General features: G+C 42.7%; 1 long non-coding RNA gene across 1 annotated transcript in view; it reads right to left on the bottom strand.

The window, feature by feature from the left end:
* The window catches only part of LOC102166141, a 124,100-nt gene that overhangs the window by 57,709 nt on the left and 41,532 nt on the right, over positions 1-24,859 (bottom strand). Inside the window, exon 3 of the long non-coding RNA XR_002336362.1 lies at positions 14,718-14,886. This is a non-coding gene — a long non-coding RNA (uncharacterized LOC102166141). The remainder of the gene's footprint in view (positions 1-14,717; positions 14,887-24,859) is intronic.

The following is a 24,859-nucleotide window of genomic DNA, read 5'->3' as shown; positions in this document are numbered from 1 at the left end:
CATCAGCTTTGCACCAGGGTTGGCTGTGGGCCAGGTATTTTCTACTTATTTCCAAGATACCTAACTTCTCTTAGCCTCAATTCCATCAATGGCTAAATGGGAAAATACTTACCTTCTTCACTGTGTTCTTGTGCAGATGAAAGGAAAGAGTTTGTCAGCCCTCAGCACAGTGTCTGATATATAGTAAAAGCCTGATAAACTGTAGGTGTCACAGTGATCACCCACGAGCATAAAATGTCATCTGCCACCAGCCTCTTGTACTAAAGTCATAGTGCCATATCTCTATCATTCTTGGACAGTAAAATGATGGTGAAATAAGTCTAATTTCTTCTTCTCATTAAGTCAAATTTAGCCATGTGGCCTGTTAGCTGGTTTAATTCATCACTCACCCCCATCAGGTTTCAAGTGACGCTGTTTTTCTGAACCCAGAAAGCAATAAAAATGATCCAACAAGAGGAAATGCAATAAAAATCAATCATCCAATAAGATACCAGTATGCACCTATTGGAATGGTTAAAACTTGAAAGGACTGACCACATCAAGTGTTGGAGAGGATGTAGAGCAAATGGAACTCACATATCTTCCTGAGAGTATAAGCTTTCTGGAATACATTGTAGCAATTTCTTAAAAAGTTAAACATACACCTACTGTATGATCCAACCAGTTCAGTTCTAGGTTTTTACTAAAGAAAAAAGGATATATGTTCACACAAAGACCTGTACAAATGTTTAGGCAGCTCTATGTGTACTAGCCCTGAACTCGACACAACCCAAATGTCCACCAATAGATGAGTGGATAAACAAATTTCTGTACATCCGTACAAGGAATACACTCAGCATTAAAAAGGAACGACATATTGGTCCACAAAATGACATGGATGAATGTCAAGATCACTACACTGAACAGAAGAAATCAGACTAAAAAAAGTACATACTGTTGGATTCCATGTATATGAACTTTAGGAAAAAATGAATCTATCCTGACAGAAGGTACATTAGAGTTTGCTTAGGTGTGGGAGGGGACAGGAAAGGATAGGAGGAAGAAGTTACAAAAGGGCAGGAGGAGCCTTAAAGGGGATGCGTATAGTCACTTGATTGCCCTGATTATTTAAAGGGGGGTTATACATATGTCAGAACTTATCAAAGGATACACTTTGTGCTCGAATTATTGTATGCCAATTATACCTCAATAAAGCTGTCTTTAAAAAGACCAGTCATTTACATATTGATGTGTTTCATGCATCCTTCCCTTCTTAGTCTCTGGGTTTGACTAACAGATCCAATAGTAAACAGGGATGCAGACCCTCAGCTCTCTGACTGCACAGGCTGTGTTTTAATTGGGTCAAATAACTCCTTGTTATCAACAGCGCTGGGACTCTTGAACTCATACCTTTCTATTCATTTTTCATTTCTTTCATAGATCAGACAAAATTTTAATATATAAATCACACAGACACGCATAACTTGAATATTAATATTTGAACCTACCAGAACCTGTTTTCTCCTCCTCCTACTCCCAGCTCCCAAGAGGCAAAACCCAGCCATTTGAGTATTAGATTACAATTATTTGAGGGATTTACCCAAGGGAATTCAAGAAGTGAGACGGAAATAAGGAAATTCAATTCAAGTTGCAGTTCAAATGCTTCCTGATGACAAAGCCACTGCTGAGATGGACAGCGACTGTCCACCTGCTTTCCTTAGCTGTTCCTTTAGGTCCTCCTGCTTCATTACTACTATCTGTTCATGGAAAAGAGCTAATACCCAGTTCATCCTTACAGATGCTACAGGAAAGGGCTGGGCTCCCCAGGATGCCTCTGACCTAAGACAGATGCACCCCACCCAGCCTGAGTTGGTAGGAACCTGTTCCTCTGCAGCCCTTCAGCTCTGCCATTCTCCCTCCTTCATGGTTTGGTGGGCAAGGAATCTGGTTGCCACGGCAACTTCCAGCATTCATTTCAGGCTAGAGGAAACATTCCCTAAGGCTCCTTTCCATCTGTGTGTCCTTGGCAATTTCCCTGCCTTGGTGAAGTGGGTGGGGAACCACTTCCTCCAGGGATCTCCCCCAGCTCACTGATGGTATGAATGGGCAGGGGAACTGTGTTGCCATGGCAGCAACTCCTCTACTTCTTCCATTCGAAGAAAGTCTGGCTCAAGGGATCTGCCTGGTGCTCCCAATGGCAAAGTCAGCAAGAAAGGAACTGCATTATCTTAATGGCTTCCACAAGGTCTTTCCGAGAGAGGCGTTGGCTTTGTGGGGTGAATCCTGAGGGATGAGCAGGGAATCTGACTGGAGGCCTGTTCCCAGGGACTTTACTGCCATGGCAACATCCCCAGTGGCAGCTTTCTCATCAGCTAAGCCCTGAAGCCACCCTTCAAATCTGTTCTTGTTCTTCTCTGCTCCATTTTTTCTTTTTCACGACCTCTAGGGATTCTGCTGGCTTCTCCTCTCTTGATTCTTAAGATTACTGTGATTCTGCCTTTCTCTTGCACAAGTCTAGTTTCAGGATAGGATGCGGTCTTTGCGTATGTTCACTCTCCCTGCTATACATCAGAATTTCACACACACACACACACACACAAATTCCCTTTGAAAAAGCCAAGTTTTATACACAAGACAATGTGGACAGAGAGGAATCACGAGAATAATAACCATGGGAAAGCCAAACAATTCTGTCAGTTGTAACTGTCTTCACCCGTGTGAGGGCAGCTTCCCTTCAGCCCACTGTCTTCCTACTCCTGGACTTGGAGTGGAGCCCTTGGTGGGAACAAAAATGGCTTTGGTGTTGGAACATCTGGGTTTGAAGCCTGTTTCAAGTGATTCCTACCTACTGAGAGGTCATAGGCGAATTACATACCCTTTCTGGGAGCCCACTTTCTTATGTGCAGAAGGAGGAAGCAAAATATTTTCCTTGGAGAATTGTGGTTAAGAGCCAAGAGAGGTTCTTTCTCTCTCCGTCTAAGTACTTTGTTCATACTTAGGCACTTTACAAAGCTTCACAATTTTAGCGATTTTCTTTCTCATGGAGCATTCTTAATTGATTGGTTCGATCAATTATTCATTCAATGAATGGATTAGGGAGTGCATTTCTAATATTTCCTTTAAGGCAGGTGACATACCCTCAAGTCACTGCCCTCATCTGTACTATAGGAGAACCAGTCTCACAGTATGATTTTGAAGATTAAATGAAATACTGCCTAATACAGGTATACAGCAGGGCCAGGCAGAGCACCTGCTCAATTCATGATAACTCCTCTTCCTGACTACCTGCTATGTACTCTTCTCGGTTTCTCCCTGAAAGTCTTGAGTCATGCTGCTGTGACTCAGGTTTGCTGGTTATGCTCTCTAGCACTTGGAAGGGCTGAGAATTAGCAAAGGTGAGTGGGGCCATCAAGGGTACCCTGCAGATATTCAATGCTCTTTATACTCAGTGAGGGTTAGCAAATTTGGCCCTGAATCAAACTGGACCAAGGGTCAATACCCTCTTGCTGGCCCTTGGGGACTCTCTTCCTCCCCCAGGTTTTGCCTCCAGCTCTCAAACCTTCTCTGGCTCTCTCTCCCTCCCTTCTTCCCTCCCTACAGGCTCACCTGACCCACTGTCGGGTATTCCTCTCAAGTACAACTCTGTGTTCAGCGGTCTAATCAATAATTTACAGATAAGACATTAAAAAGTAATGAACACTTAAAACACTGCCCCTCCCAGAAAGTATTTTTGTAGTTCAACTGGGGCTTTCAAAGGCTTCACTCCTCACCCCTTTGTAAAAGCTTTCATACCTACGCCAGCCTGCGGTGACTGAGCCCTCCCCTCCCTGAACTCCCACTAAACCTTGAGTATATGAGATTTCATTGTGCTTTAATTATCTTTTCTGCTAGTCTGTTCTCCCCAATGAGACCGTGATTTCTTGCTGGCAGGACATTTAAAAAAATACATCTTGCTACACACCCTCCTCTGACCAGTAGTGTGGAACATAAAGTAGACTCAGTAAAAAATCTGCAGTTGATGTCTAATGGTGAGAATTTCCTTAGCCAAGAAAATGTCATCTCATACACTGGAGTTATGTTTTGCAAAGTTGAATTCTCTTAAATTCTTGATTGATTCTAAAAACACCTATTTTGGGGATTCTATCTCTATATCCTTTTCCCCGAACAAGTGCGCTATGATAATTCCATTTAAGTGAGGACGTCATTTCAAGTGGAGTGGTTTTATCAGAGTCCTTTTGATGGCTTTGTACAAATTTATATCCAAAGAGGCAGTTGTGGATTTGAAAATATACTTTATTCAAACTGTCTAATTATTTCTGATAAACCACTGGATATCTAAGTTCCAGGAAGTCCAGGTTTAAAATAGGTCCTATTAAAGGAAGTGATGCATAATGGAATTGCATCTTCTTTATCGATTAGATATTTTTAAGATGTGCCTTTTGCTTAAAACCAAAGGACAGAAATATAAGAAAAGCATTCTTTAAAACAGTTAAATCAGAAAAATAGGAAAAATGAATGCTAAAATTAGCATTGTTTCAGTTTGTAAAGAAAGCTTTTTCTCTGAGCAAAAAGCAGGAGAGGGTTCCTCAGACAGAGGGCCCCTCCAGAAAAAGGTTGCCAGCCTCTGGTTCCCTTAGGTATGTATTAGGGAAATGTTAATAATATCACACAAGGGACGCTCACAAGGATACAGACGGGGAGAGAGGTTCTCAAAGGTAACATTCAACACATCAAATTCCTTTTTTCTAGGGAATAACTTAAAATGCCCTTTCAAAGGCAGTGCTTACAGGGTCAAAATAATATTCTCAGAAACTCTAAGGAGGCTGGCTTTCCTCTGGGCTCTTTGCATAACAGAGTTATGCTCAGTCCCATCATGGATGAAGGCAGGAGAAGCGGGGGCTCCAGCATTAGTCTTCCCTTCGGAAAATCACTAGAGGGAAGGCTGGGTGTCTCGGGCCATCATATGGGGACAGAGACTGGGAAGGGGAGAGACATGACCCTGGTCCCCACATCCCCACAGAGGATGTGGGTGCAAGACAGGCAGTGGGTCCTGAGGTCTGTCACCCAGATTTCTGAATCCCCATACAATTCCAAGACATTCTGTCCCTGCTTTCCAGCAGTGTTGGCTGTTTGAAAATTCACTGCGGACTCATTCCCAGGAAACTGCCGCCAGCTTAAGAGAACGGTCTGCCCCAGGTCAGGCCCTCTCTGAGGGGAGCTGCCTTGGTGTCTTGTTGATAAAAATCCAGCCCCTGGGAGTTCCTGTGGTGGTTCAGTGGTTAACGAATCCGACTAAGAACCATGAGGTTGCGGGTTGCGGGTTTGATCCTTGGCCTTGCTCAGTGGGTTAAGGATCTGGCGTTGCTGTGAGCTGTGGTGTAGGTTGCAGATGCGGCTCAGATCCACATTGCTGTGGCTCTGGCGTAGGCCGACAGTAACAGCTTGGATTTGACCCCTAGCCTGGGAACCTTCATATGCCATAGGAGCGGCCCAAGAAATGGCAAAAAGACCAAAAAAAAAAAATTCCAGCCCCCTGCCTCAGGCTGGGCCCTGGACGTCCACCTGGCTCCACTGTTCCCTGTGGGATGACAGTGGCGAGGCCCGCATTGGGGCTGCGATGCAGTTCAACCTGTCCTCCCCAAGCCCCAAATCCTACTTCTTTCCCTCCCTCATGAGTGCTGATCCTGAGAGTGCTCCCCACTAAGTTCCCCCTGCAATCTCTGTCTCCTGGGGCAGAGAGATTTTGTTTCCTGGGGCACCAGAAGTAAGACAGAACATCTTTTCAGTCTTAAACTAGGATGGGGACTCTTCTACCAGGGAAACTTATCATAAAAACCTAGGATCTTGAAACATGATAGGGCAACGTCAGCTGCTGGTACATGGGACAATCTGAGACCCAGAGAGAGGAGAGGACTGAGGTCCCACAAGAGATGCTGCACTATGGGCAGGTCTGGGCCCCACCTGCCAAGACTTCCAAGCAACCCAGGGTTCTTATCCACACCGCGGCCACTGTGATAGCTCCACTGTGCAGGTGCAACGGATTTGCTCCCTTCAGAGAAGACAGCCACACGAGGCACCGAACCACCAAGAGGCCTGCCCACCTGAGCTGAGAGGGGGCTGCAAGGAGGGGTATCGGTTCCACTGCTGCTGATCTTTCTCCAGTATTTTCCTTTTGCTGTTGAGGGGGCTGTGTTATGAAGTAAGTAATAAACGTCGTTGAGAGGAATGAGGAGCTAAAACCCCCCCAGGCGTCTCTAGCTCAGCTGGCCCCATAAAAACAATCTTGGCTAGGAGGGCTTGCTGCCAGGGTAACAGCAGTAAAATAATCCTGAGCTGAGACAATGTGCAGAGTTAGTGTGTGTACAAAGCATTCCAGTGACTACAATCTTATTGTTTAGTGGCTCATTCTTACAAAATGCTTTACAGGGACTGATTCATTTCCCCAGATATCCCTGACCATTATTATTGCCTTCTTTTAGTGAATGAGTCTGAATCCTCCCAGTTTTGAAGGGTCTACATTTGGTATACCTTGTTGCTTTCCTTTCTGGAAACATGCTTCCCTTCCTGCCTCCTACCATACCATGGGTGGGGCTGACTCCTGACCACCCCAACCCTCAGCCAAAGCGGGGAGGTCATGCCTGACCTGAACCATCAACACAATCTCATCCCTGTTGCCATGGTGACTGGCATGATAACAGATAATAAGACAACAGATAATAAGAAGATTATCTTCTTATTTCTAAACCCATGCCAGTCAGCCCCTGACACTATCTTAGTCTTGGTGATCAGTTATAAAGGGTATGAGAACTAAGTTGGGCCGAACAGAGTGGAAGACTTTTGATAGTTGGAGAAACAAAAATTCCCTCTTCCTCCAAAATGGCACCATGTGGGAATTGAAGGCCTGGGACTGATGTATCCATCCATCCATCCATCCTGTCTTAGAGGAGTCTAGCCTAAGATGAAGCTAACCCACAGAGGAAGACAGAGTGGAGAAATTACTAAGGCTGTGCTGGAATCCTGACCAAGTAGGGCATCTGAATTTCACTGTCTCTGGACTTTCCAATGGCACATGAAACTTAGGTTCTTTATTTCCTGTAGCTTTTGAGTTGGGTTTTCTGTTTCTTAAAACCACTTGATGTGCTTCCTATAGAGACTGCTTCTTCTACATGGGCCTCTCTCCTGTGCAATCCTAATCTGGACCTTCCTAGGGAAGAGCCATTTCAAATAGGAAATAAAACTCTTGCCAAGAGGAAGTTGAAGGACTAGCTCAAAGAGCATCCATTGATGGATTTTACTCAATAGTTTTGGCTCAACTTAACCTGGTGCTCAAGGCCTCAAGCTGTAAGTCATGTATGTTGATCTGTCCAAATATTGGTCTTCCCTAAGTAGTTTATGGTATCTGTGAGTGCATGGGCAATGTATCATATGACTTGAATATAATCCTGAAGTGATAAATAAAATGTTTTGTGCCACATAGATGCTTAAAAAATCAGATCGAACTCAGGTAAATTCAGCTTCTGTTACCGCCATCAAAACATCTTCTAGAAGTTAGGGAGAAAGGACATTTCCTACAATACCCTCAAGTTTTGGATTATAAAGTAAACTACCTTGACCAGACTCCTCCTTGTTAAATCACCAGCAACTGGCACAGGGTCTGGCCCAGAGCAGAGAGTCAAATACTTGTGGAATAAATTGACTTTGAATTTGTAACCACAAACCTTACCTGGTCACTTAACAGTTTTGAACTGCATTATTTGGGATATTACGAATTAGGGCTCCTTAAAATCTAAGTTGTACTGTGTTTGGATGTGACCGACTTTGCTTTCTGTCCACCAGCTGTGCTACTCTGTCATTTCACTTCAAAGACCAAGGTGCAGTACTCTTATGGAGAGTCTGATAAATAGGCCTTTCTGGAATGAGGGAGGGATGTGTGAGGGGCAGGGGTGGAGGTGATGGTGGTGGTGGGGAATACTGGTGAGACTGTCTGCCTGCAAGCAACAGTCCATGGAAATGGCCCTTTGTTGATTGCCGATGATTGTTATGCTGAAAGAGAAAATGTATATACAAGGATGCCTCTTGGGGTGTGGGAGGTGACAGATCTCTAAGGAGTTCATAAAATAACTCAGTCATGATTAATACCAAGTTGGGCAAGGTGTTTTACTAAGTACCAATCATCTTCTCTGGTATAATCTTATCTCAGCAGAGAACTGCCATAGTTAAGCAGGAGGAAGAGTGGTCTCTCATTTTTATCAGGCTGAACAGCAGAATAACAAAGGTTCAGGGAAGGCCCATTGATTAAGACTCTCTGCAAAAAATGAGAAGAGTATTTTCTGTGGAAAAATGAACGATGACTGGCCAGCTGGAAGTGTTTTGAGTCTGATGTTTATGTGCACTGGTCAGCTGGCCTTCAGGAGAATTGGCATGGAGGTGTCTTTGGGTGGAATCCCTTCAAAACATGCAAAAAGCTGTGGCTCCCCCTTTCTGTTACTACATCCCGAGTGAGTTGGAGCTGCTACCTGGGTTGGTGAAGAGTTTGTTGAGTTTGGTTAAGAGTATCTATCTGAGATCATTACAATGTAAACAAGATATATCTTGCTCTTTAAACAACATCAGAGTTTGTCTTTGATCTGATGCCCAGAAAAGAATCCACCCTGATGCACCTTGCGCCCTCCCTGAATTCTCTTAGCTCTCATTACATCTTTGCTCATTCTACTATTAAATTCTTTATCTTGTCTGCTTAACTACAGGCTCTCGTAGGGCAATTCCTGCCTAATTTATCATTGTGTCTTCCATAGTCTAGAGGGCAAGGGCTTAAGATATAAAAATTAATAGTAATGATGATAATAGTCAACATTTTTTGATCCCATACACTGTGGCCATGTGCCAGTTTCTATGATTTATTTCTATTAACTTAATTCTCCCAACAAATTTTAAACTACATATTATTAAAATTCCTATTATCTGATGAATAAACTAAATCACAGAACTGTTTATTAACCTCCTGGTGTTCACAAAGCAAGTATTTGACCAGGTCACTGACCCCAGAGCCTGTGATCTTAACCTCTATATTACATAATCAGTGATGAATAAATGTATATTGAGTATTGGGTATATATACTCTTGGGTGATTAAAGCTATTCGACAACAGACCACAAAAAATCTAGAGCATTCCTATTAGTTTTTTTTTTTTTTTTTTTTTTTACCAATTTTGAGCAGTATTTAATCTGGAAGATTTCTAGGAGATCAGGTTAGGATGAATTCTGATGTTTATTCATTCATCTTTCCAATATGAATATCCAAACATTCATTCATTTATTCAATAGGTTTTTCTTGTACACATAATATGTGCAGGCACTGGCTATGTATGAGGAGATGACAGCGAGCAAAAAGAAATATTGTCTAGGTGCTGATATAGCTTACCTTCAAGTCTAGACTCTGAAATGCCTTTGCTCTCTTGCCTTTTTAAATTTTTATAAATTTTTTATTTTTAGGGCATATGGAAGTTCCCAAGCTAGGGGTCGAATCTGAGCCACCTACACCAAGCTCACAGCAATGCTGGATCCTTAATCCACTGAGCGAGGCCAGGGATCAAACCCACATCCTCATGGATACTAGTCAGATTCTTAACCCGCTGAGCCACAACAGGAATTCCTGCTCTCTTGTCTTAATTTTGTAAAGTCTTCCCATCTCCCTTTCTGAAGACTTTTTAAATACTCTCTCGACTAAAGCCAGCTCTTTATTTTTCCATTTGAGAAAGTTTCTTCCTATCTCTTCTCCTGACCAGCATTGTTCAGGAAGCTCATGCTGGAGCATTCCTCAGTGCTGAACAGACACAGGGGAGCCGCAGAGGCACCAAAGAACAGGACCCCCTGTCATCCTCCCTGTGCCTGCCTGGCTTGGCTTGGTTGGAACACTGCTGGTTCTTTGTAATAGCTTGCGTATCCTCTGCTTCTGACAATTTCCCCCTCATGTTCAATTTCCAAATGCGTGCCCAGAGAGTCCCTAGCAGTAATTTCCCTGAGTCATTCCTTTTTTTAATTTTCACATTTCTCTTAGTTTACAGAATCATTCATTACTTTTGTGCTCCCCATGCCCCCCCACATCTCTTTCTCCTTATTCTATGGGTCATGGGTGTGAGCAATGGCTCGCGTCATCTCTGGTCCCTCTGGTCCCCCATGCCACCCCTGGCCTCTGATGCATCGCTTTAATGACACTGCTGACACCTACACAGTTCTAAAATTCCTCCATTAGTCATTCCTTTGGTCAGGGCTCTTAAGGTCTTTTTAAAATTCATAAATGCTCTCTGGGAAGGTGGCACATTTAGCTACTTTTGAGCTATTAGTTTTTCGCATCAAGTGGGTTCAGAGAACAGGGCCATAAGGTGATTTTTAATAAAGAGGTTGGGGAGGTCTGAAGCAATACCTTGGAAGAGATGCTTCTGCAAGGACTAAGCAGCCCTGAAGTGGTTCCAGAAGGAAGTAGGAGATGCGGACAGAAGTGAAGACTGACTCCAAGGCCAGCTGCCAAAGAAGATGGGTGGGTGGGGACAAATGTCCATTGTTGCCCTTCATTTCTTCGGACTGACATTTTGGCAAGGTGGGTTTTGGGTGACAACATAACTTTGCTCAAACTAGGACACTTTTGAGAGTGAAGTTGGGGTGGGGTGATCCTAAAAATTATACAAGATCAACAGCTGTAAACAAGATTGTCCTGGGCAAGTGAGGACACATAATTCTGATTACCGGAGGTGCTGGTAAGCAATCTCTCCACAAGGTTTAATAGGGAATTTTGCACTTTCCCCACTAGTCATATTAAAAAACCCCAAAAACTTGGAGTTTCCATTGTGGCTCAGCAGTAATGAACCTGACTAGTATCCATGAGGACACAGGTTCGATCCTGGGCCTCACTCAGGCCAGCAGCTACAGCTCCGATTTCACCACTAGCCTGGGAACTTCTATATGCCATGGGTTTGGCCCTGAAAAGACAAAAAAAAAAAAAAAAAAAAGTAAAAAAACCCCCAAAACTCTGCTTCCTCCTCCCAGGTCCACAGAGAGCCATAAGACAATTATTCATTTGAATTTTTAAAATGCAGTGATTCCCATTTATATATTCTTGGTTCAGCATGAAAGGTGAAATATGAAAACAGAGGTAAGTTGGAGGTTGGCTATGAAGGGCCTTGAACGCCGTGCCTAGGAAGGTCAACTTAACCTTGTCTGCAAAAAGAAACTACCAGGAAAAGGATACAAAACGACCTAGGGTTTACAAACGCCACCCGGGAGACCCCAGGGTTTACAAACTGCACCCTGGCATAGGGAATGGATGGGTAGAGCAAATAGATTGGAAGTGGAGGTGCTTTTGACAGGAAGTGCTGAGGACATGAGTGAGAGCAGGAGTGGAGGGCATACAGAGAGGTGATTATATGTGAGAGACTGTGGACCTAGAATCACTAGCACTGGGTGAATTACTGGAGGTGGGGAACAAGGAATACGAAGGAACCAAAGATGACTTAGGTTTCCAGAAAGACTGGCTAGATGAAGGGCAAGGCTATTGGCCAGATCAGGGATGCAGGAAAGGGAACAAGACATGTTTTATTTTTTTTATCTAAAATGTAAAGAATGCGTATCATGCGCCAGGGCATTGCTGGTACTTTACACGCTGTCTCGGTTAATCTTCTCACAGCCCCCAAAAGAAGTCTGGTCATTATCCCCGTTTCACAAAGGAGGAGACAAGTATGGGGAGGGTGAATGCCTTGCTGTGGGCAGCCAGCTAATGCGTGGTGGCGATGGGGGCAGCAGGGGCTCTTGCTCTTTACCTGCGCCCTCCTCTCTGAGAGGAGTTCGGAATATGTTAAGGTGGGGGTGACATGGGGCTACCTAATTGCTGGTATAAATTTAGAGGATGAAAATCTACTTCCTTTGATGATTTGTTTTTATTTTCCTTCTGTTCGGGTGTGAGTATTTATTTATCAAGGCTTGACACAGAGTCCCCTATTCTCTGCTTTCTAGATTATATCCAGAGCTTCATGGCTGCAACTGTCACATCCATGGGATGACTCCAAAGTGCTGCTCTCAGTCCTTAACAAATAGTTGTATATCTTCAGCTGTCTGTCAGATAGTTCTGATTTCTTGGTTGCTGCCATAAAAAAACGTAAGCCCTAATGGAGGATCTGTAACTAACTGGCTGAGCTAACCTGGAACGGTCATATATCTTTTCAGAGCTTCAGACTAATTTGTGTGTGTGTGTGTGTGTGTGTGTGTGTGTGTGTGTGTGTGTGTCTTTTGTCTATTTAGGGCCATACCCTCGGCATATGGAGGTTCCCAGGCTAGGGGTCGAGCCAGAGCTGTAGCCACTGGCCTACACTATAGCCACAGCAATGCACAATTCAAGCTGTGTCTGTGACCTACACCACAGCTCAATGGCATTGTCAGATCTTCAACCCACTGAGCGAGGCCAGGTTTGAACCAGCATCCTCATAGATCCTAGTCCGTGATCCACTTTGTTAACCACTGAGCCACGACAGGAACTCCAAAAGCTTCAGACTTTCCTTGGCTGACAACAGGTGGTTTGAAGTTGAATATCTATTGTATAAGACTTTAAGGCCTAGGAGATGCCCTAGATACCTAAGTATTGATGAAACTGCTTTATTCTGCCTAGGATTCCTTAGTTACAACTTGTGCTATCCAATATAGCTTAAATTTAAAGTATACATAATTAAAAATTCAACTCCTCAGTCTCATTAGCCACATTAAACGCTCAGTCGTCACAAGTGCATGTGACAGTCCATAACAGACAATGCTGATATAGAACATTTTTATTATTGCAGACCGTTCTGCTGGCTGGCACTACAGATTAACCAACCATGTCTAAAGCCAAAATTATCTTCCTCTCTGTTAGCTCAAACTTCATGGATCCTTTGTCCCATAGTAGCACGTAACACCACTGTTATGGGCTGAACTGGGTTCCCCCCTCCCACCGCCTGCCCCAAGTTCGTATGATGAAGCCCTAATCCTCCCTTCCCGATGTGACTGTATTTGAAGACAAAGGCTTTACAGAGATTATCACGATTAAATGAGATCACAGAATGTGATTCTAATCCAATAGGGCTGGTGTCCTTATAAGAAGAGGAAGAGATCTCTCTTTCGGCACATCCCCAGGGGAGAGACCATGTGAGGACTTAGTGAGAAGGCAGACCCTTGTAAGCCAGGGACAAAAGCCTCACCAGAAACCATTCAGGACGGCAGCTTGATTTTGAATTTTTGGATTTCAGAACTGTGAGAAAATAAGGGTCTGTGTTTAAGCCATCCAGTCTCGTTTTCTGTTACGGAAGCCCAAGCAGAGTAGCAATACAATCATTTCCTAAGAAACCCGACTTCAAAATCCAAGTACGAAGAAAAGCGATGCCATCTTCCATCCGTGCCTTCATATCCAAACTGAACACCCTTTTCTTCTCTTTTGAATGGACTCTTTTCTTTTGAATATATCTTGAATGTTCTCTTCCTTTCCATTTCCACTACTAACATAGCATCACCTCATATCTGAGGTACTGAGCTACCTGGCATCATTTTTCCTACTACCACTTTCAATTTATAAGTTAATCTCACTAAAAAAATGTTTTTATTTATGTTATTTTGGGTCATAAATCTTCAGAGGTTATGGATTAACTCTAGGGCAAAGCCCAAACTTCCTATCCCAAGATTCACAGTGTGGCCACTATCTACTCCTTTTTTTAAAACAAAAATTTAGATATAACTTACATATAATTTATATTGATTTCAGGTGTACCACATAATAATTCAGTATTTGTATATATTAAGAGATGATCACCATAATAAGTCTAGTTAACATCTTTCACCATATATAATTACAAAACTCTTTTTTTTTTTTTTTTTTTTAAACTATCCACTCTTAACGCCTCCCCCTCAGGCTGCGCACACTCTAAACAAACGGATCTTTTGATTCATCCCCAACCTTTAACAGTCCCTGACCTCTCTCCCTGTTCAGGTGTCTTTGCCCTGGATGTAGGTGAATCCTGCTCTACATTTTGACCCTTCCAACTACTCACCATCCGTCACTCACCATCCCCAACACAGTCCACAACTCTCTCTCTTTGGTCTACACTACTCATCATTATCAGCAACAGCATCACAACAGACATTATAATAAAAACAATTTACTGGGCAGTTACAATGAGCCAGTAACTGTGCTTAGGAGTTTAATTATTTTACATAATTTTCATAAAAACACTAAGCAATCAATATCCCTGTAACACTTTTAAATGGAAAACCCAAGGATCAAGTTAAGGCAAGCCTCAGCTTATCCCTCTTTGTTACACAATCTCCTTTCGGCATACTGAGGTTCCCAAGCTAGGGGTCCAACTGGATCTACAGCTGCCAGCCTATACCACAGCCACAGAAATGCCAGATCTGAGCCATGTCTGTGACCTACACCACAGGTCAGGGCAATGCCAGATCCTTAACCCACTGAGCAAGGCCAGGGATCAAAATTGCATCCTCATGGATCCTCGTTGGGTTCGTTAACTGCTGAGCCACAATGGGAACTCCCTTTATGGTCTCCTTAACACTGACTTGGTACTTGGTGCCAGAATATTTATCTTTTCAAGCATGGACCTTGTTTGCCCTACTAGCCTGGAGGCTTCCCAAAGGCAAGACCTATGTCTACATACATCATTCAAGCATCAAAGCAGATCTCAAATTGCACTTGATATTCTTTCTACTTACCTCTCTGAATTGCATTCCTTGAATGTTGTCATTTCTCAGATATCAGCCTCAGGCCTGATGCTCTTCTTACTCCATATACTTTGCATTGCGATTTCATGAGCCCTTGGCTCCATCACCAGCTGTTTGTGTGGTTCAGACATGCCTGGCCAACTCCTTCGGTAGAGACTACCTGTATGGAGAGAAAACCTGGAATCCATCAGACACATTGGAACTCTCTGGTGACCTCTGGCACGGCCAAGGCTAGGAGGAGAACAGGGAGACCTCTAGGGGGCAAAATTTAAGGAGTTGCTCAGTCAGTGGTGTGGACTAGCTGACCTTGCATTTTCAGGACCCTGACAGTGAGTCCTGCCCCTGACTTCTGGGGTAGGCCTAGGGAATATGCTTGGGACACCAACAGTGTTGGCTAGAGTCCCATAGCCCTTTAATGTTTCTTATAATATACTTTCCTTTATAGTATAGTTAGTGCTATGCTGGGCTTTCCCTTTAATAGATGTTAAGTTTCTTGAGAATAGAAACTTATTTTTCTCTCTAACTCTCACCCTCCCAACCAGTGCTTTCTAACACACTAGCCACACTAGGACTAGTTGTGGTGTTGAATTAAATTCCCACTATTTTTGGTCTATCCCTGCAGATGAAGCCTGTGTGAGAGCTTCCAAGCCCTTCCTGAGTTTCATCCTGAGCCAGCAGAGATAACATCTATAAAAGATGTAGGGACTAAACGGAGTTAATGGAAGAACAAGCACCATAGGTAGCATTTAAAGAACCAGAGCCAGAGCAGTGGTTCTCACCATGTGGTCTCTGGACCCAGAGCCTCAGCCTCACCTGGAAACTTGTTAGAAATGCAAACTCCTAGGCTCAACCCCAGACCTGGTGAGTCAAAAACTCTGGGAGTGAGGCCCAGAGGACTAGGTTTTTACAAGCCCTTGGGTGATTCTAAGCTGAAGAATGATCAGATAGTGAATCAACCATAAGGCCAGAAAGGATTCCTTAGAGCTAGCCAGAGGGAAGAAGCTGTAACCTTAGAATATCAGTCTTATTCAGTAGCACAGCTGAGCAACCTGACCTTGGGGACTGCAGTTCCAGTAAAGAAAAAGAAAAAAAACCAAAAAAACAAAAAACCAATAAAACAAAACAAAACAAAACAAACCACAACAAAACCCTGAAATCTGAGATGGTTTTGACATGAAAGAAAAAGGTTTAGTTTATAGAGAGTTTCACTCTGTTAAATAAAAATTCAAAGAACGAAAAGGATCCCAAGAGACTGGAGTGCCAGGGGACACTCAAGATCAGACAAGCCTGCTCAGGGCAGACCCGGGCGTCAGGGCAGACACATAAGCAAGACAGGGGACCAGCACTTGGCACAGATACACAACTCTTCCCCAAATGAGACAGCTTTGTCTGGTCCATGTAAAGACATGGAAGAAATGGTGTAGTAGGAAACATGAGGAGGAAAGGGTGTGTTTGGGACTGTGAATTTCAGGACAGAGGGACTCACATGGTCGGCTTCACTTAGGACTAGGAAGGCAGTGAAGCCAGTAACATCCATGCCAGGCTCATCGTGGTGGGAACTGTCTTCCCACATGTTAGGCTTTGCATCACTCAGACTTCTCTGAAAAACAAGAGGGGATGTGTGTGTGTGTGTGTGTGTGTGTGTGTGTGTATGTGTGTGTGTGTGTGGTGTGTTTCAGGTGTATGTATGTGTGTGTGGAGAGAGAGAGAGAGAGGAATAGAGAGAGAGAGACTGATTTCAAGGAACTGGTTCACATGATTGTATGAGGCTTTGTGAGTCTAAAATCTGATGGAGCAGGCTGGCAGGTTAGAGACTCAGAGAAGAGTCAAAATTCAAGTCCAAAGGCAGTGTGCTGGCAGAATTCCTTCTTGCTGGGGGAGAAAGACATGGGTGGGGATGGTGTGGTGTCTGTTTTTGTTCTGTTGAGACCCCAACTGATGGGATGAGGTCCATTCACGCTGTGGAGGGCAATCTACTTTGCTCCAAGTCCATTAATTAAATATTAATCTTATTCAAAAAACACCTTCACAGAAACATCTAGAACAATATTTGACCAAATATCTGGACACCATGTTTCAGCCAAGTTCACACACAAAATCAACTATTATGGGCCTGCATCCAGGAAAGCTGCCTACCCACTACCAGACGGCTGGTAGGGGTGCCAGTGGTGTGATATGCTGCTACTGCATTTGACCACTCAGTGGCACAGAGACCTGACAGGGAGCACCTCACTACAGGGATACACCACTTTGTTGGTATCTGGCTCATTTCTTTCTTTTTTTTTTTTTCTTTTGGCTGCACCCTCAGCACGTGGAAGTTACCTGTGCCACAGCAGTGACCTGAGCTGCTGCAGTGACAACACCAGATCCTTATACACTACACCACAAGGGAATTTTTACTTATTAACTGTGTGTGTTTAATACTCTGGTTAGAGGAAAGGAATTAATTATATTAATTTCTACGAATAAGTATTAATAATTCCCTAATTGTTTGAGACACCATATCTAAAAGGTTAAGTGTATGTCCCCCTACCATTCCCTTTCTCAAGGCTGTCCTAATTTCTAGATCCTACGCCTCAGCATAATTTGATTGCTTTACAGGCATTTCCTGATGACTCTTCATCTATTTTGACTCTATTTTCCTTGCTTTATTTATCTCTTTATTGTCTATAAAAGTTAACAAGCATTTGGATAATTCTAATTTTTTGGTTGTGAAAAATGTTACTATGACCTTTATGTGTAAGTCTTTTGGCATACATGTCTGCTCAGTTCTGCTGGGGTTATTGCTAAAAGCGACACACACGCATGTGCTCAATTTTATTAAACTGTGCAATACGTGTTTCCTCAAGCTGTATCTGAGAATTCCAGGTGCTCTACATTTTTACCAACGCTTGTGGTGTCAGTCTTGCCACTCCAGGGGGTTTGAGATGAGGATTTTACTGCATTTTCCTGAGTATTAAGTTTGATCTCCCTTTCATATGTTTGATATGTTTTCAAGGTGATGGAGGGCAAGTTCCTGTTAAAGCCCTTTTTTCTATTGGGTTGTTCGACTTATTGATTTTTTTTGGTTTTTATATATCACGTAAACAAGGACTTTGTAGCTTATAGGTGTTGTCAGATCTTCTCCTACTCCCTGGCTTGTTCTTTTTATTCTAAATGGTAAACTCTTTGATAAACAGAAGATCTTAATTTTAATGTGGTCCAATTTATCAGTCATCTTCTTTTTTCTTCTGTCTTTTTAGGGCCGCATCCATGGCATATGGAGGTTCTCAGGCTAGGGGTCAAATTGGAGCTGCAGCCACTGGCCTATGCCACGATCACAGCATTGCCAGATCTGAGCCTTGACTGCAACCTACACCACAGCTCATGGCAACGCTGGATCCTTAACTCACTGAGTGAGGCCAGGGATCGAACCTGCATCCTCATGGATATCAGTCAGATTGGTTTCCACTGGGCCACCATGGGAATGCGCAGTCATCTTCTTTATAGTTACTGTTTTTGTGTCCTGTTTAAGAAAACTTTCCTTAACTCCAAAGTAGTGGAGGCTCTGTCATGTTAGAAACTCTTACAGAAATTTTATGTTTTACCACTCTTGTTTATTTATTTATATAATGATTTTTATTTTTTCCATTATAGATAATTTACAGTGTTCTGACAATTTTCTGCTGAACAGCAAGGTGACCCAGTCACATACACATGTACACATTCTTTTTTCTCACATCGTCATGCTTTAGTGTAAGTGACTAGACATAGCTCCCAGTGCTACACAGCAGGATCCCATTGCTTACCATTCCAAAGGCTATAGTTTGCATCTATTAACCCCAAATTCCCAGTCCCGCCCACCCTCTCTCCCTCCCCCTTTGCAACCACAAGTCTGTTCTCCATGTCCATGAGTTTCTTTTCTGTGGAAAGGTTCATTTGTGCTCTATATTAGATTCCAGATATAAGTGAAATCATATGGTATTTGTCTTTTTCTGACTTACTTCACTTAGTATAAGAGTCTCTAGTTCCATCCATGTTGCTGCAAATGGCATTATTTTTTTCTTTTCTATAGCTGAGTAGTATTCCATTGTGTGTACATACCATGTCTTAATCAAATTGTCTGTTGATAGACATTTAGGTTTTTTCCATGTCCTGGCTATTGTGAATAGTGCTGCAATGAACATGAGGTAGCATGTGTCTTTTTCAGGGAGAGTTTTGTCTGGATATATGCCCAAGAGTGGGATTGCTGAGTCATATGGTAGTTCTATGTATAGTTTTCTAAGGTACCTCCATACTGTTTTCCATAGTGGTTGTACCAGCTTACATTCCCACCAAGAGTGTAAGAGTGTTCCCTTTTCTCCACACCCCCTCCAGCAGCTGTTATTTGTGGACTTATTGATGATGGCCATTCTGACTGGTGTGAGAAGGTACCTCATAGTAGTTTTGATCTGCATTTCTCTAAAATCAGTGATGTTGAGCATTTTTTTCATGTGCTTGTTGGCCATCTGTATATCTTCTTTGGAGAAATGTATATTCAGTCTTTTGCCTATCTTTCAATTGGGTTGTTGGCTTTTTTGCTGTTGTATAAGTTGTTTATATATTTTAGAGATTAAGCCCTTGTCAGTTGCATCGTTTGAAACTATTTTCTCCCATTCAGTAAGTTGTTTTTTGGTTTCTTTTTGGTTTCCTTTGCTGTGCAAAAGCTTGTCATTTTGATTAGGTCCCATTGGTTTATTTTTGCTTTTATTTCTGTTGTTTTGGGAGCCTGACCTGAGAAAATATTTGTAAGGTAAATGTCAGAGAATGTTTTGCCTGTGTTCTCTTCCAGGAGTTTGATGGTGTCTTGTCTTATGTTTAAGTCTTTAACCCATTTTGAGTTGATTTTTGTGTATGAGATGAGGGTGTGTTCTAGTTTCATGATTTATATGCAGCTGTCCAGTTTTCCCAGCACCACTTACTGAAGAGACTGTCTTTTTCCCATTTTATGTTCTTGCCTCCTTTGTCAAAGATTAATTGACCATAGATGTCTGGGTTTATTTCTGGGTTCTGGGTTCCATTGGTCTATATGTCTGTTTTGGTACCAGTACCATACTGTCTTGATTACTGCAGCTTTGTAATATTGTCTGAAGTCTGGGATAGTTATGTCTTCTGCTTGGTTTTTGTTCCTCAGGATTGCTTTGAAAATTCTGGGTCTTTTGTGGTTTCATATAAATGTTTGGATTGTTTGTTGTAGTTCTGTGAAAAATGTCATGGGTAATTTGATAGGGATTGCATTGAATCTATAGATTGCTTTGGGTAGTATGGCCATTTTTACAATATTAATTTTTCCAACCCAGGAACATGGAATATGTTTCCATTTCTTTGCATCCTCTACCACTTATATTTAGATATACTCTCCTCTAGAATTAATTGTATGTAAGGTATGAGGCAGTGGCAAAGTTAATTTTTTCCAATGTGTTCCAGGTTGTGTTCCCCAGGAAACAGAATCTGAGTCATTGAGGTTTTTATGCAGGAATTTTACTGGGATGAACTCCCCAGGTACAATCTGGGAGGGGGTGGATGAAGCAGGATTGGGAGGAGGGAGACTTGAGCTGTGAGGATGCAGTTGCATTAGTGACCTAAGCTGTTCCCAAGGGGCACTCTTTTTTTTTTTCTTTTTATGGCCACACCTGTGGCACTTGGAAGCTCCCCAAGCTTGATCTATCCCTCCTTTATTTGGGCTGGGGGTCGAATTGGGAGTTGCAGCTGCAGGCCTATGCCACAGCCACAGCAACTCCAGATCTGAACCACATCTGTGACCTACCATTGCAGCTTGCAGTTAACACTGGATGCTTAACCCACTGAGTGAGGACAGGTATTGAACTTGCATCCTCACAGACACTATGTCAGATTCTTAACATGCTGAGCTACAACACCAACTCTCCAAGGGGCGCTCTTGCACTGGAATGGTCCTTTGGAGACCAATCTATGCAAGGGCCAGAACTTTGCAGCCTTGCATCTACCAGTCATTGGATGTGGGATACCATCATGGAAAGAGAATAATTATGGATGAAGTAGCTTCCTTTGGCTAAGGGCAATTCCCAGAGAGAGATGGAGCTGTGAGCAGGAAGCAGTCATCCAGCTTTCTCAGGGAGAATGAATGCTTCCCTCCTGAAAGTGCATCTGAGTAAGCCAGCTGACTCAGTATCATTTCTTGAAAAGATTGTCCTGTTCCCACTGTTTTGGCATGTTTGTCACAGATCAGGTGACCACATGTGTAGGTCTGATTTTGCACTCTATTCTTTTCTATTGGTCTCTACCGATCCTTGAGGCAATACCACAGTGTCTTATTAACTACAGCTTTATCATAAGTGATATCTGGGGCATTTGTTTTTCAAGATTACCTTGGCTATTCTTGGCCCTTTGCATTTATATTGACGTCCTCACACTAGTTCATTGGTTACTACATATACAAAATGTCTGCTGGGTTTCTGATTGGATTTACATTGAATCTATAGATTCAATTAGAGGAGAACTGACATTTTAAAAATACTGTCTTATAATTCACAAACTTGATCTATCCTTCCCTTATTTGGGTCTTTAATATCACTAAATAATATTTTATAGTTTTCTGGGTAGAGCCCTTGAATATCTTTTCCTCTCCTTTTTTTTTTAATGATGCTGCTGTAAAATTACAAAATATTTTCATTTTCAAACTACTTATATTGGTAAAAAATTATAACTGACTTTTGTATAATGCTCTTGTATCTGGCAACTGTGTTAAACTTATTTACTAATTCAAATAATTTGTAGATGATTTTGGATTTTACACACACATAATTATGTTGCTATTGGAAAACGGCAGTTTTATATTTTCTTTTCCACTACTTACATCTTTTAACTTCTCTTCCTTACTTAAGGAACTCTTATTTAATGATGAATGGAATGTCAGGTTTAATAGCCATAGTAAGTAATTATGGCACACTTGACTTAGTCAATATTACCGTAAATAATGCTGCAATAATCCTCCTTTTACACATTGTTAAAGGAGGATTGTCTCATTCATTCCTTAGAATGTATTCCTGGATTTCTTGGATTAGTAAATAACAATTAAACACATATAAAATATATTTTAAATATTTTAAAAACAAGTATAGGTGGCTATCAGACAGCCACGCATTTTCTTTCTTTCTTTCTTTTTTTTTGTCTCTTTGCCATTTCTTGGGCCTCTCCCGTGGCATATGGGAGGTTCCCAGGCTAGGGGTCTAATCGGAGCTGTAACCACCAGCCTATGCCAGGACCACATCAACGCGGGATCCGAGCCGCATCTGCGACCTACACCACAGCTCACGGCAACGCTGGATCCTTAATCCACTGAGCAAGGCCAGGGATCGAACCTGCAAGCTCATGGTTCCTAGTCAGATTCGTTAACCACGACGGGAACTCCCTTTATTTATTTTTTTTCCCAACCACGCATTTTCTCAGCAACTTCTGTTTTGAGTTACAATGAGATCCATATTTTTACAGAAAAAAAGCCTAGGGTCTTAGAAATGTAAATTTAGAAAAAGGATTTTTGTTAGATTTGAGCATACCTCCTCCTTTGTATCTGTGCTCTAAGGTACTCTGACTTCCCAGGATTCAGACAGTCTCACTGTATTTCTATAAATTTCTTTGATAGGGTAAGAGCTGCCTGAAATTCTGACCTAAATAAAAGTGCATTTTTCCAAAATTTTCTTTTGATACTGAAAAAAGCAGAGAGAAAGGGAAGAGAGAGAGTGAAAGAACAAAAGGGAAAAAAGGAAGTGTGGATAGACAATTTGAGACTTTAATTCCTGCCTTGTCCCCCTCCTTCCATTTCAAGGTCGTGGACTAATTCATTGCCCCAGGGAGATACGTGGCAGGTGGAAAGCAGAACCATCTGCACCATGTTCCTGGCTTTGTTTCAAAAAGTTTAATCCCACAAAGAATGATGCCCCAGAAAAAAGTCCCCTTGGTCTAGTATTAGAAGAAATTCATAATCCCAGAGACACAGGGGTCCTGTTTACAGAAGATGTCCTGGGGAGGCAGCAAGATCTCAGAGAGGAATACTGGCAGGAGGATCACAGTAGGATTCTCTGGTAAAATATAGGACATCCAGTTCAATTTGAAATTTGCAATAAATGTTTTTGTATAAGTATGTTCCAAATATTGCATGGAGTATACTTACACTAAGAATTAATTTGTTGTTTATCTGAAATTCAAATTGAACTAGAAGTCTTGTTTTATAAATATATTAAAAAATATATATGTATTTATTTATTTTTAGGGCCTCACCAGAGGCATATGGAGGCTCCCAGCCTAGGGATCCAGTTGGAGCTGTAGCCACTGGCCTATGCCACAGCCACAGCAACTCAGAATCTGAGCCAAGTCTGCGACTTACACCACAGCTCATGGCAACGCCGATCCTTAAACCACTGAGTGAGGCCAGGGATCAAACTTGCATCCTCATGGATGCTAGTCGGGTTCGTTAACTGCGGAGCCACACAGGAACTCCTACATATTTATATATATTTTTTCTTTTTTCCTAAATCTGGCAACCATAGATCACAGGCACTGCAGAGCTCAGCTCTGCATGGGACAAAGATTCCTGAGGTCTGGAATGCCATCAGAGGCTGGGTCTGGGTCTAAACAACCAGGACAGCAGACATCTTGGGAGTAAGTGGAAATAAACAGATGACTGAGGACGAAGCTCCCTTACCCTGTCACTGTGTAAAGCCTCGGAACCTGGGTCCAATCTAGTGTGGGAGAGGTAGATCTTTCCAGAATGTCTGAAGCCAAATTTCTAATTTGTTGGCTGAGATGAAATATTCAAGTAAATATTAATTTGTTTCTTAGAATATTTAAAAGCCATATTCCAGTCTCACCTGCGTTTGTAAACCGAGATTCTTACTGTGTGATGATACAAAAACAAAAACCAGGAAAGTCTGGGGTATCAAAATCTGGGTAGTGAGTGTCTTGACGCTCAACTTCCAATGGTCAGAGCTCAAGAAAAGGCTTTATGTAGGTCGGGCGTGGAACGAAGGATTTAGGGTGGAGGTGTGGTGACAGCTGCCTATTCCTGTGTCTGAATGTGTCTTCATCTGGTTCCCCTGCTTTCCCCGAGGTGCCTGTGAGGTGCAGAGCACGGGGTATGAAGCAGAGACCTGCCCTGCTCAGCGTCGCAGGGCCGGCACCTGCTCAGTCACCTCAGCGCTGCTCACAGAGAACGTGGCCATGTTCAGGGTCTGCAAACTCAACCTAAAGGAACGAGGTTCCCCGGGGAGCTCTGTGTGGAGGGGAAAACCACCCCAAGCTGCACGCATTGTTTAACCACCACAGAACTTTGACTCCGTCGTGCTTGTGGCTCTCAGGATTCTGGGGAGTTTAGCTGGACTGTTTAGCACTGTCGTGAGGACTTCTTTGGTCCCCATAAATTAGAAGCCTAGCTTAAAGGCAGCCAGGTTGTTTTCTTGGCCATTTCCCCCCGGCGCACTCCCTAAACTTTAATGCCTTACCACTCCTGTGGTCAGAAAAGGAAACAAAAACAAAACCACAAACATCAAGCCCAACAAGGAAGAGGTGGCTTATGAGCGGTAACTTAGAGATCTTACAAAGATCTAGGGCGGCCAGGCTCACCTGCCTACTCACTGCTACTTGCTCCCTACCTCCCCTCTGATTTTCCCTTGACCTTGGATTGAAGGCGGTTTTAATTGATTTCTTTCGGCGAGGATGCTGGGGGAGAAGAGTTACTTCTCTCATGCAGAAGGAGCTTCTGGGCCCATATTTTACTTCCGCTGCTCAAATGAGAGGTTTAAATAAGGGTAAAGAATCCACAAGAGGAATTCAGGTGGGTACATTATGCAGAGACAAGATTTAAAAAAATATATATCCTCTTTCCTCTTCATGCTTCAAAAATCTACCCATTAGTACTTCAGCGCAGTTTTCTCATCCTTGTCCCAAATCTGCCCCCCCATCCTAGGAGGGAGTGGGTGCGTGGGTGGGGGAAACCCAGCTCCCTCCACAGACGTTGCAATACAAGGCTGCTAAACTGGAGGTGAAAACCACTTCATCATTTGCAGGAAGCTCTGCCTAGGTTTTTAGGAATTCACCAATTCAGAACTCATTTGGTGGCATAGAGACCTACTTCTGGGTAT

Source organism: Sus scrofa, chromosome 10 (assembly GCF_000003025.6).
Source record: "Sus scrofa isolate TJ Tabasco breed Duroc chromosome 10, Sscrofa11.1, whole genome shotgun sequence".
Classification (NCBI taxonomy): domain Eukaryota; kingdom Metazoa; phylum Chordata; class Mammalia; order Artiodactyla; family Suidae; genus Sus; species Sus scrofa.
This window is presented reverse-complemented; position numbering and strand designations above follow the sequence as displayed.